At 49.8% G+C, this 12,347-nt stretch overlaps 1 long non-coding RNA gene across 1 annotated transcript; it reads right to left on the bottom strand.

Moving 5' to 3' along the window:
- Positions 1-9,329: 9,329 nt before the first annotated feature.
- LOC142030020 (uncharacterized) lies at positions 9,330-11,326 on the bottom strand. The gene is made up of 3 exons (XR_012650069.1): positions 10,993-11,326; positions 9,837-9,954; positions 9,330-9,487 (listed from the first exon to the last, which is right to left on the bottom strand). It is a non-coding gene; the product is annotated as an uncharacterized LOC142030020 (long non-coding RNA).
- Positions 11,327-12,347: the final 1,021 nt, after the last annotated feature.

A 12,347-nucleotide genomic window follows, 5' to 3' on the forward strand; every position in this document is an offset into this window, starting at 1 on the left:
GAGATACGATGGGGAGAAGCACCTCGTTTCTGGATGCCGGGTTGCCGGTTCTCCAAGGCCACCCGCCGCTTGGGTTTTCCGACGGGCATCCATCGCCGAAGCGCTGCGGCCGGGACCGCGCGGTTCGGTACACCCTGCGCTTCATCGGGCTCCTCCCCACCGCCCTTACAAGGGGCAAAAAAATTAGGTTGTCCCCTCAAAAAAATAAACAGCATGTCAACAAACCCAACACCACAAGAAAGGGGCTTCCCTCAACGCTTCTTGTCATTGCGGAAGACGCCCAACGGCGCAAATGCTTGAAGCGCAGGGCAGAGGACGAGCAGCCACCAGAATCCTCTAGAGCAGGGCCTCTCGTCAGCTCTTGCCCAAACCTGACCTCCATCAACGCAGAGGAACACGCCTTCTGGGACCGTTTGCATTTTGCTGGGTCCAGCTATGTTGGTTTGGTTTGGTTTTTTTTGCTTCTGAATCACATTCTGGACAGGACTCTTAAGGCCGGTTCCAGGGAGGGGGCTGTGCTGCAGCACCGGTAATACCAGTTGTGCTGGTTGTGCGTGGATTGTACTTACCTGGGGCCTCAGGGGCAGTTCGGGTTACGCTGAGCAACCCAAAGCCTGTCCTAAAGAGGTAATCCCTGCCTTGAAGACCTTGTCGTCTAAGCCGCTGCAGGAGCCGGAGCGCAATGGGAAAGGCGAGCAGGGAAAAACACCGAGCCAGGCTGCAAACTTCACATCAGCTCGACCATTAGGATTATTATTTTGGATCTCCTTGGTAGGACCTCGGTTGGAGCTTTGCTCCCAGCCCAGCAGCACGGCGAGGACCACCATTGGAGAAAAGCCACCTGTGGAAAAGCCCTGCTTACCTCCGCTGCGGACGTGGGTGGATGGTGAGGCTGCTTGGGTGCCAGAAGAAGGATCCACACGTGGGGACAGGGAACCCCTCGGAGATGGTCCTGCTGCAGCCGTTTCTGCTGCAGCGCTGAGGGAAGCGGTACTTCAGCACTCTCCGGTCGTGTTAATGCAGAACGGATGCTGCCAAAGCATCGCTCCAGAGCTGTAGATGAGGGTGAAGAGCTTTGCCTTCTAGCTGGGTGATTGGGTTGGGTTTTGGAGAGAGGAGAGGAGACTGAGGTCTCAGTGATCGAGATCCAACCGAAAAATCCCTGTAGGCAAAGCCTCAAGATGCCTCCAGAAAAAGAGATGAACAAGCTTACTTCAACTAGGGAAAGAGAATTTCAAGTGGGAAAAACAGACTTTATTTCCCGGTCTAAGTCTTCGCATGCTTCTGTTGCTTAGTGCAATACATAATTAAACAGAAGAAGTGATATGTAAGAAATTCTTTGCATGAAAGATAGAAAAAGAATTTGTGCTCCAAGCATTTTAGGTGATTTAGGCAGATACGCACCCGTTAGAGCATTAAAGCTGGAACAAGCCCTCATTATGACTAGATTTATGATGAAACACGTAATAAAGAGCATACTTTACTTGTGAAGAGCAGCTCCGCAAAACATCATTTAATTACTTTTTTTGCAGAGGCAGAAACTATTGCTTCATCCACAAGATCCATGAACTCATCCAGTCCCTCTAGACCATTAACACTTCCCCGACGTTACCAAACCATTGGCTTCGGCAGCATAAATCTGGCTGAACAACGATGGCCGTGAACCGACATGCAACTCCCTCCACACGTGGACCTTCTGAAGGTCCATAAAGAAATGGGTTTGGGTACCGATCCTATAACTTGCTGTGCGTGGTGGGAAGACGAACCCGAAGGGGATCTCTTGAGCTCCCAGGTGCTGAGATGTTAATTTGTCACCCTCACAGTGGCATCAGCCCTACCCGTTGGTCTTACCTGCCTGAAATATTAGAACGATCAACCACCACAAGTGGATGTTTGTGTTCTCTCTACCAATACCCCATCATTTAAAAAGAAAAAGTTGTTGTTCTTTCCAGCCTTCTTCCTCCCAATTCCCAGCATAAAGAGAGGATGGGAAGAGTGAAAAAAAAAGGCAACTATGGGATATTTCTTGCTGGGAAGGCCAAATCGAGACCTGCAACAATTTAATCTTTTGATAATAAATTAACAATGGAGGGGAGAGACAGCGACTGCGTCGTAGCATCGCCCCAAGCTGGGCAGAAGCCACGCAGAGGAGACCCCGGGGGTCCCTCACACCCCGGAGGGGACTTGGCCAAGGCAGCAGGGCGGGTACCTGGACACCCCAGCTCCTTTTCCCCATCAACGCACTCACTTTTGCCCCCTCAAAAGCCCCACAACACCCCATTTCAGCTGCAGCTGAAGAGAACAAGACCTGCAGTGACCCCCAGCCCCTCTGCCCCCCGTTTTGTCCTTTTCTTTTCTTCCCCGTTTGTCCTTTCCCTCCTGTCCTTCCCCTTTGCTTTGGCCCCTCTATCCTCCTCTTTGTCTCCTCACTTCGCCTTTCCCCTCCTGGCCTATAACTCTGCCTGACCCTTCTCCTTGACTTTAGGCTTAACCTTTTCCTTTCCATTTTTGAGTTCAAATGGAGCCTTTTCCTGTTTTCCCCTCCTCGAGTGCTAGTTTATCTCGAGCCCCCGCTTCCTCCACCGATAATACACTCTGTAATTCTGCTTTCTGATTCAATGGGGCCTCCTCTCTTCAGCCCTGAGATTTGCCAGTGACATCTTTTTGGGGACTTTCCCATTTACTAAGTGACCTCTAGGTCTGGGGAGGAGCAATTTTTCTTTCCAGCTTCCAGCAAAGAAAGCCGACAACAGCTGCTGCTTTTAAAACCCCAAATCAGATTGTTTTCCCTCTGGGAGACTCCAGTGTGTATTCCCAAAGCCTGATTTTTATCTGGCGGCACCCAAGCTCTGCCCATCCCGGCCAGGTACCACTCGGAGCCAGAGCACAGGCAGTGTGCCCCAAACCTCCGCGCAGGGTGGTGTGTGTGTCCCCACTGGTAGTAGATGTGGCTATTGGCCCCTAAGTCCAATTAATCTTGAATTTGAGGGCTGGGGAAACCTCCACACCAGGCTGGAAGTATTTCTTAAAAAAAAAAAAATAAAATACTTAATTAGGTCTATTTTTTGTGTCTTTATGGGCACTGGTCTTTTTACTTAGCCATGCAAACCTCCTGGAGGGGAGGGCATTAGGTCTAATAAAATCATAGCAATCTCCACCAATTACCTAGACTGGCTTTTCTACCCGTAATATCATGAGTTGAGGAGCCAGGAGCTCGGGATCTACCGGAGCAAGAAGCGAGGGCTGTATTTCCAGCCATCAGTCACCACATTTCTTCCTCCCAGAGATGTAAACCTTCTGTTTGTTAATCCTAAAGGCTATGAAACAGCTGCCCCTGCACTCGGACTGAGTAACTACCAGCCTCATCCTCACGATGGGCTGATTTCTGGCAAGAAGCGGTAAAACCAGCAAAAAAATGTAAGAGAAAGAAGAAGAAGGAAAAAAATCATTTCTCCAGCCATTTAGTTTCGTTCGTGTTTTTAAAAGCAGATGCAAGAAGAAAGCAGGAGGCCTGGGAGAGCTGGACTAGCATCCTGGCCACAGGTAAGATGGGCAGGGGGGCACGGCCAGGGTTTTTACCCGACGCCTATCCCCATCCCGGGTGCAACACACATCGATGCCCAAAGAAGGACAAAGGTCTGCAGCGGTTTTTGGCAGTTAGGGAGCCATCCAAAACCCCAGCGTGCAGGGACCCGGAGCCTCTGCAGGGACTGCAATCCCACCCAAACTAGAGGGACCGAAGCAAAAGCACCAGCAGGCTGGGGGTGAGCAAGCATGACCTCATCCCTCAGACACGCAGAGCCGCCATGAGATTAAACCAGAAAATAGTCACTGCCGCCGCGCCGGTGGCAGAAGGGGAGCCTCGCTCCTGGGGGAGAAAAGCCCCCTGAGCATCTTTCCCTCCCTCTCTAAAGCAGCCCCCGGCCGAAGCGGGGAAAGACACCCCTTTTCCAGGATTGCAGCTCTTTCCCGGGGGGGATTTTTTAGGAGTGCTGCTAGAAGACCACCAAGGAGGGTCACAAAGATGCCACACTCATCCAGGAGAAGAGGAGGAAAAGCGCAAGCCCTGCTCTCGGAGGCAGGGAGCTGACAGGCACATCATCTGGTCTCCGGCTGCCCGAGGCAGGATCATTCCTGGCAGATCTCTCCCTAATCCCTGCTTTAAGACCTCCAAAGATGGAGGGAGCCTCCACAAGCCCCCAGGACTTTTTTTTTTTTTTTTCTGTGTCTTGCTTTTCTTATCTTGGAAACTTTTTGCTCCTGTTTAATCTGAATATTTCTTGCAGCTGATTACACCAAGGAGGTTTTGTGCCATTTACTTGGATTTTCTCGCCTTTCCTACAGCACTTTCCCTACACAAAGATAGCTGCCGTGCCCCTCCGCAGCCTCCTCTGATCTCCCCTGACCTCTCCCTATTCAGGCCAGCGCTTTCCCTAGCCACGACGCTGAGCTCTCGGTACACCCTGAATAAAATCCAATTAGCTGTCCTAATCCTCCACAAAGGTCCGGGGATACGACTTAAAGGCTTCTGGGCTTTTCCTCCAGAAGTGCAAAAGCAAAGCCATGCCCATCTGCCTCGCACACCCCTTGGGTCCCTTGCACACAAGCACCCGCAACACCCGTGCACGAACTCAGCTTTGTTCAGGGGAAATACTAATGCAAATACGCACGTCTGATACAGCCTGCCACCAAACTGCTTCTGCTAACATACCAAAGATGCTGGATGCTATTACAAAGCCAAGCGACGACGGCAGCGCCTGGCAACGTTCTCCCGTGAGGCCCCAAACACGCTGCCATCATCACAATTTTGAAGGTGAGACTTCACCGCAGCTGGAAAACCAAGTTCTTTGTATGGATTTAGCACCTAGGAAGCAAGTAGCACAGGATGCTGTGGGTTTTCAGGAGGACTCAGGCTCCCAATGCCCTTTTCCAAGATCAGAAGGGAGAGGCGGGTCTCCGGAGCGGGTAAGCTAGCCAGGATGGGAAACCGCAGTGAACTCCTGCGGTGCAAGGTCCTACCCTCTTCCCATCACCGGCCGCTCTGCAGCCCACATCTCCAAAGGCTCCCAGCCTCTTTGCTTCCTCGGCGAGGCCAGCATCCCACAAACATGTGGCATGAGGCCATTCCCCTGCAGTCAACGACCCCTGGAAGCAGCTGGCCAGCAAACGCATCATCAAGTTATCGCAGGAAGGTGGGGATAATGCATGAAGGATGACAGCAAGAATCCCCCAGAGAGTGACAAATTCCCATACAGATGCATACCCTGCACCAAGACGGGGACAGAGCACAAACCCTCCCGGGGCACAGGTCCTCCTGATGGCACCCGGGCAGCCTTTGCTGGGATCAGAGCCCTGCACCCAGCCCAATCCGAGGGGAAGCATCTCCCGCTCATCCCACCTAACCGCATCACGCTGCGCCTCTGAGCATCGCTTCTCCCGCGGGCCAGGCTCAGGCTCATCCCTAAAGCACATCTCCTTGCAGAGCACTCGATTACGGCTGCGTCTCCAAATTCCTGCAAGATATTCATCTTGGCAACCTCACAGGGACAAACCCGGGAGGTTTTTAGGGGCCAGGAGCCCCCCCTCAGCTCCCTGCCCACCCAGGGATGAACAAGCAAGCACGGGAAACGAAACCGTAAAGCTGAAAAAGGAATAAATGAGCCAGAAAGTGGAAATCGACGCCGGCCTCGGCTGATGGGAGATGCTGAACTGCAAGTTAAGGGATGGTGAAACAAGGTCAGTGAGATTTACACCGACAGCCTTGGATGGCTTCCAGCCCCTACTGTCAGCGGCGAAGGCTTGGAAAAGAGGAGGGAAAAAGTTGCTCTCCTTCTAGGAACCGCGCTGCAAGGTTTGCGGAGAAATCTCCACCGCCGTGGCTGGGTCCTGCCGATGGGAAAGCAAAAAATAAGCCCCCAAACCCCCTTGTTTTCCAACTGTAATGCAACACGGAGCCCAGCCACGGCAGATGTTGAACTCCGGGTCAGCGGGACCGCAGAGGAGTTCAGGCGTTCAGCACCACCTCAGTTTAAATAAGCCAGCTGCCCAGCCAGCCCAGACGCCTGGGTGAGGGGCTCCCCGCTGTCATGGGCGGAAACCTATTTAACCGCTCCTTCCCAAAAACACAGTGCCTACATAGAGGCTTAAAGCCGCCTGATCACTGCGGCATCCAAAAGAAATATATATGCCGTATCCTCGGGACCCAGACGGCTGTTAAAGCCTCTCCGTGCCGGCGAGCCGCCGTGGCTCGGACCACCTACTACTCGGGGGGGCATGATGCTAAAGGCAGCATCGCCCGCATCCCACCAGCATCACCCGCATCCCACCAGCATCGCTTCGTCTCTGGGGCTCCATGCGGGAGACGAGCTGTCCCTGCCAAAATATGCACCCACGCCATGGGGCTGGCATGGGAGACATCCATCCCTGCCCACTATCTCATCATCCCTAGCCCTTTCCTTTATTTAAGGCAATATTTTTCCCATCGAGGCCCAACACAAACTGGGTTAGCCTTGCCCAGCATCCCTCCAGATGCGCCTATCCCTCTCTACACATTGACTACCTTATTAATTTTTAATCATCCTCCTGCTAAAATTAAGCTTACTGGCGTGTAAAACCCAAATCTATTTTTTTTTTTTGCCTCTTCGAGCTAGCTACCGAGCATTTCCCAGTCCCCCGGGGCCTCACTCATCCCCTCGGCCGAGTTATCATTGCGGCACAACTCCTGCCAGCCAGCGAGCGCTTTCGAGTGAATCTCATTGAGCTCCATCTCCTCTTTCAGTGCTTTCAGCTCGAGCTCGGGAAAATTAATTTTTCATTTGCATGGGGCTAGAAGCACCCTGGGGTGGTGGAGAGCCAGAAAACAGCTTTTTCTTTTTTTTTTTTTTTCCCTGCAATAGTCACAGCTCAAATGTGAGAAAGAGGGGAGAAAAGTCATTTCAGGCCTGGGGACCACGGTTTGTACACATTTTGCTGCAAGAAAAGAGGCAGCCCTGATGCTTTGCATGATACCCCCAATTTTTCAGGCTTTGGAAAACCTCCCCTTGATACCTGCAGGGATGCTTTCCCCTCCATGTAGGACAGCGTTTGCATGGCTCCTCTGGATTTAGCCAAAAATCCCCCTTCTCTGCACCATCCCCTTTCAGCCCGCTATTTATTCCTGCCTCCACAGCACACCCCGGACCTGCCGCTTCTCTCCCCGAAATGATGGGGGGCTTGGCTCCGAAATGAGCCATGCTCGGGTGTCTGATGGGTCTGGGAGGGTGAAAACGGGGGGGAAAGGCAAGTTTATGGTGCTCGGAGGTCTGGTATTGTGCCTATATGGCTTTTATTTTTAGTTTTCCAAGCCCTGGCTCTGCAAAAGCATCTTAATTACTATTCTTCAGCTATAAAATGAAACACAGATGCGCTCTCTTTGCAGAGGTCCAATGGTTTCGTCGGGGGGTTCTGCTAGAGAGGTACATCATAGAAAGAAAAACATGGAAATTATTATTATTATTATTTTAAGAGCCGTTATGTCAGAGCTATTCGCGGTGGCCCTGTGCCAGCACATGCCTCCCCAGCACCGCATTCACCCCAGCCCGCCAGCAGCTCCCCTGAGCTCAGCCTCTTCCCACGCACCCTCGCCTGCTTCATTAAATAGAAATTATATCATCCCCCAGCCCCAAAACAGGCTTTATTTTCACCAATGCTTAGGGAATACTCCTGAGTTGGTACTTGAAAAGCTGATGTCCATGGGACTTGGGTACATCTGACATTTTATATTAAGCAGAACTGCCACAGCTGGGTGGAGAACATAGGAAAAAGGGGGGTTTTCTTTAAAAAAACCACAGCCCTGAAGCCCCTGATAGCTGCAGTGATTATCTGGGGCTGCGGCAGCTTTCCCCTTGCAGTCCCATGTGCCAGTGGAATATTGGCTCCTCGGTGTATTTTCCCCTTTCGATGTACGAAAAAACATAAAGACACGTGAACTTAAGCTTCCAAGGATTTCTGCTCACCCAGAAGAGGGGGGGGAACCCTGGCCAAGGTAAGAGGAGCCTCGTTCCTTTTACCTCTGTTAAGCCCGAAGAGAGGTCCCTTTGCCAGGGCCCCCATCTGATGCAAAGATGCAGAAAGGGAGAATCTGGCCGGGACCAGCTGCATTTTTGCACATTTTTGCGTTTAAAAAAAAGAAGCCTATCGATAATCTTACCAAAATAAAGGGGGTCCCGCAGGCTGGCTTATTCAGGGGGAGTTTCACGGGGAATGGCGGAGCTGCGATGTGGACCCTTGCCACCTTTTCACCCCCTGTGCAGTGAATTGATGTATTTATTTCCTACACATATTTATTATATGGATTATTATTCTGCCAGAAAATAGTTTCTGGCAGAAAGCTTTTCTTTCTCTGGAGGGAGGCAGCTGATCTAAGGGTACACGTGGATGAACACAGTGCAACTCTCCACTAAAATATTGCTTATGACAAACAAGCGTCATCTGAACGCGAAGGCTGAGCAGTGAGAAAGCACATCTGTACCCATCACATAGCGCTGATGCCCTCGCCCATGCACAGAATTAGGGTGTACCTCCACTTACCAGGCAGCTTTTGACCTCGAACTTCCCACAGATGAAGTCACAGGGTTTTTAGGCAGTTCCAAAAAGGTTTTCCTCTTTTTTTTTTTTTTTTTAATTTAAAGAAGTGGTTTATATTAATGTATGTTTTAGTAGGGATGTAAGACACAGCTTTTACCCCTGCATGGATAGTGAATACCATTTAGCACTGCCAATGGTTACCGGTTAATCACGTCTCATTACATATAGGTGAGTTTTTTAATTCTACCCTTATTTGTGACTTTGCTATGAGAGAAGAGCACGCGTGCAGCACTGCAGTGAAAAACCTGGCGAGGGTACATCGGCATACACCAAACCCTCAGGGACGGGAAGGCAAATAGGAGCATTAATAACTACATGCTTATCCATTTAAAAAATAATCTCGTTAGCCAGTAGCAGAGCACAGCTAGAAAAGTCACCGTTGCCACGTTACCCCCACGCTGCAGCCAGAAAGAAGGAAAAAAGTAATAAAATCACTCACTGCTTTTACGACAATGGAGCTGGACTCCAAAACTGGCCAAAAAAAACCCCTCTTTGATGATGATCCAGGGTATTTTGGCGTGCAGGAGCAAGCAAAGTCCCTCCTTTGCTCTGTGCTCAAGACTTCCTGAGCAACGTGGGGAGAAATGCAAACATCACTGCTGCGCAAGCAGAAATTGGGGGGGGGGCTTCTGGTGTCCCCAGGTTTGGGTTCCAGCTCCTGGGGAGGGGGGGGGAGTGTAAGGCAGGTCCCACCTGAGGACAATTTACCCTTAAGATGCCCTTAAGGCTGTATGTCCCAGCCCTGCAGGGAGGGAGGCACCGACAGCGATGCAGCACCCGGATTTCTCTGGGAAAATGATGCGGTCCAGCCTGGTGCACGTGGGCAAGGCTCTGTTGGCATGGCAGCCTTTAAATTCGCTCCCTACAGCAATATATATATGTAAAAATATATATCAAATATATATATTTTCTCTGGCACAGGTAAAAGGCCGGCTAACACTATTTGTTAAGGCAGCTGTGGGCCCCTTTTCAAAATTCTCCAGCCCCGCATCTCATCTCTTTCAAGCTCCATCAGGGCTGTTGCCACAAAGACCATTTTCAATGCTGCAAATAACTTTTTCCATAGGCAGAATAAGGGGTGGGGTTTGGTTTGGGTTTTTTTTTTTACATGATGTTCAGAGTTTCCATGACCCACCCCAGCCTGTGTGTACAAACATGGGTGCAAGGCAGGACGCCGGGCGATTTTGGGGGGTGTTGGCTTCTCCCCTTACCTCGCCATAACACGGAGCCCGGCTTCGCATCCTTAGGCAGCCCGGACGTCACATCCCTAAAGACGGCATGCTGGCTCCCGCGGCTGCAGAGCCGGCAATTTCCCATTTTCCCAGGAGCCTGTGGGTTTGGGAAAAAAGAGCTTGTAAATAAAGCAAAGCCCAATAAATGGGCAATGACACCCAGAGCTGTAGGGATGCCCTGGGTGCCCCGTGGAAATGAGATGCAGACCCGGGAAGAACACGGTGATGTTATACCATCGGCCATATGGATGGATGCTATACCATTGGGCCGGTATAGCAAAAAAACAGCCAGGAATCTGTGTTTCCTGCTCTGAAATCAATCCCTTAGGACTGCTGGCTGGGATTTAAATATTTAATTATGTGCCCCAAAATAACCTCGGATCCCCTTGGCTGTATTCCCACACTCAAAGCCCCGAACAATAAGATGGGGAGAGCAGAGAAATAGGAGTATAACATGGTTAACCGAGGGTCAGAAACCTGCAGAAAACCAGTTTTCATGAAAATCAATTAAATCAATCAATGACCGCTCTTTCCATGGGCTTTCCTTGGCTGAGCAAAACCGGCTCTGAAAAAACGGGGCAGAGTAGGAGGCAGGAGTAATACAGAGGTGAAAAAAATAAAGGCTTGTTTCACTCCCTGAACCTCACACTACGCAATTTCTAGTGAAAAGGTCAGCTAGCAGACCCAGCCAATGGAAAATAGCATTTTTTTTTAAATATAAAACCACCCTTTGGAGTTCTTTTTTGTAAGTATTTTTGCCCACAGACCCCCTTACTGATGCCTCCCTGGGTTGAAATGCTGCTTCTGGCAGGGAATATACCCCATTGAGGCTGGAGGTCAGCTCATTAACCCCATCTTACTAATAGCTGCTTTTTAAATATATCTTTATATTTTATATATTATATATGTGTGTTATTATATAGAATATATTCTCTACGTTATATTATATAGAATAATTGTTTTATATTATTGTATAATTGTGTTCTATATAGTACATAAGATCTATATAATATATATACAATATATACACAATATATAATATACAATGTATACTATATACAATATAGCATATAATAATATATAATATAAATTCTATAATTATTCTATATTCTCTATATATGATATATATCCCCACCCTGTTTGCTTTGTCTCCAGCTGAACGCTTTCAGAGCCTTTTGCCACCGGTGAGCGGCAAAACCGTAACTCAGAGGACATGGGCTGAGCCCGCGGAGGGTGCTGAGGGTAGGAAAGTCCTGCAGGTCGGGATGGAGATGCACGCCCGAATATCTCAGCAGAGCTCAGTGGTGCGACCACGGCTGAGTTGGAACGGTGGGAAGAAGGGAAACCATGAACTGAATTTGCAGAAAAGCAATCTGCTGCAGTAATCAGGACGGGAGAATTGATGGGGACCAGGTCACCCAGCACCCTTGAGGATGCTGTGCCCAGTCTCCCAGCCATCCCCCCCCACTGGCTCCCCCCACCTTGCACTGAGAGCTTCAGCTTGAGCAAATCCCTCAAAAACCCATTCAGAGCCAGGTTTAACTTATCATCTGGGAGAGGGAGCTAGGTTTCTGCCTTCCCAGCCTGGGGAAAAGAAGAAATAAATACAGCACGGTTGATTTTTCACGTTCAAACACATTCCCATCTCCAAGGGTTTGGTGGGGTTTTTTTTCCCAGGCAATTGCTTTTACCCCACATTGGAAATCACTTGTTAGGATGGTGGGAAAGCGGAAAGAAGCCTTTGAGCCCCGCAGTCCAGGTGATGCAAAGCTCCAGCCTTCATTACCAAGATTAAAGGGGCTGGGATTTCCTAAGCAATTAAAAACCCTGCCTAATTAAGTCAGGGCTATTAGGCAGGACTTCCAAGGGTTGCTGGCGGGGGCAGGAGAAGGGTCTGCATCTGCAGCCTGGCTGAAAGCAAAGGAGCCTGCAGGTAATTTCTTTAGTAAGGCAGAATAAATGGAGATGTACTGTGGCTCGGCAAAGATGGAAAGCACGTGCTCCATTGAAAAAGAAGAGGAAAAAATAGCATCAACAGCCTCTTGCAAATCGCTAAGTCAACTGTACTACTACATCAGCAGCAAATTATCCAAACACTGAAATACTCAACAAGGGACAAAATATTCAGGCAGGTATTTCTACATTTTAAAAAAAAAAAAAAAAAAAGTAAAACCAAAATGCATGGTTAAGTCAAAAAGAACAAGGGACCCCTTGGGAATCGGGGCTCTTGCAGCCACAGCAGGAACCATCCCAATGTTTAAGAAAAAGCATCCCTTGCTATTGAAAAATGATATTTTTCTTTCCACCCTCTACATTTGAATTTCTGCCGCCTGCGCCTCCTGCCACTGGCAGCAGATGAAAGCAGCTGCTGGGAGAGATGGAGCGTGTGCTCCTGCTTTTGTGCTCCCCGTCCTGTTTTATCATCCCTCCATCCGGGCTGCCGCCTGTACCAGTGACCTCCCCATCGCCCTCCAGCCTCCTCTTCCCCCT

The sequence above is a fragment of the Buteo buteo genome, chromosome 4, assembly GCF_964188355.1.
Source record: "Buteo buteo chromosome 4, bButBut1.hap1.1, whole genome shotgun sequence".
Lineage (NCBI taxonomy): Eukaryota > Metazoa > Chordata > Aves > Accipitriformes > Accipitridae > Buteo > Buteo buteo.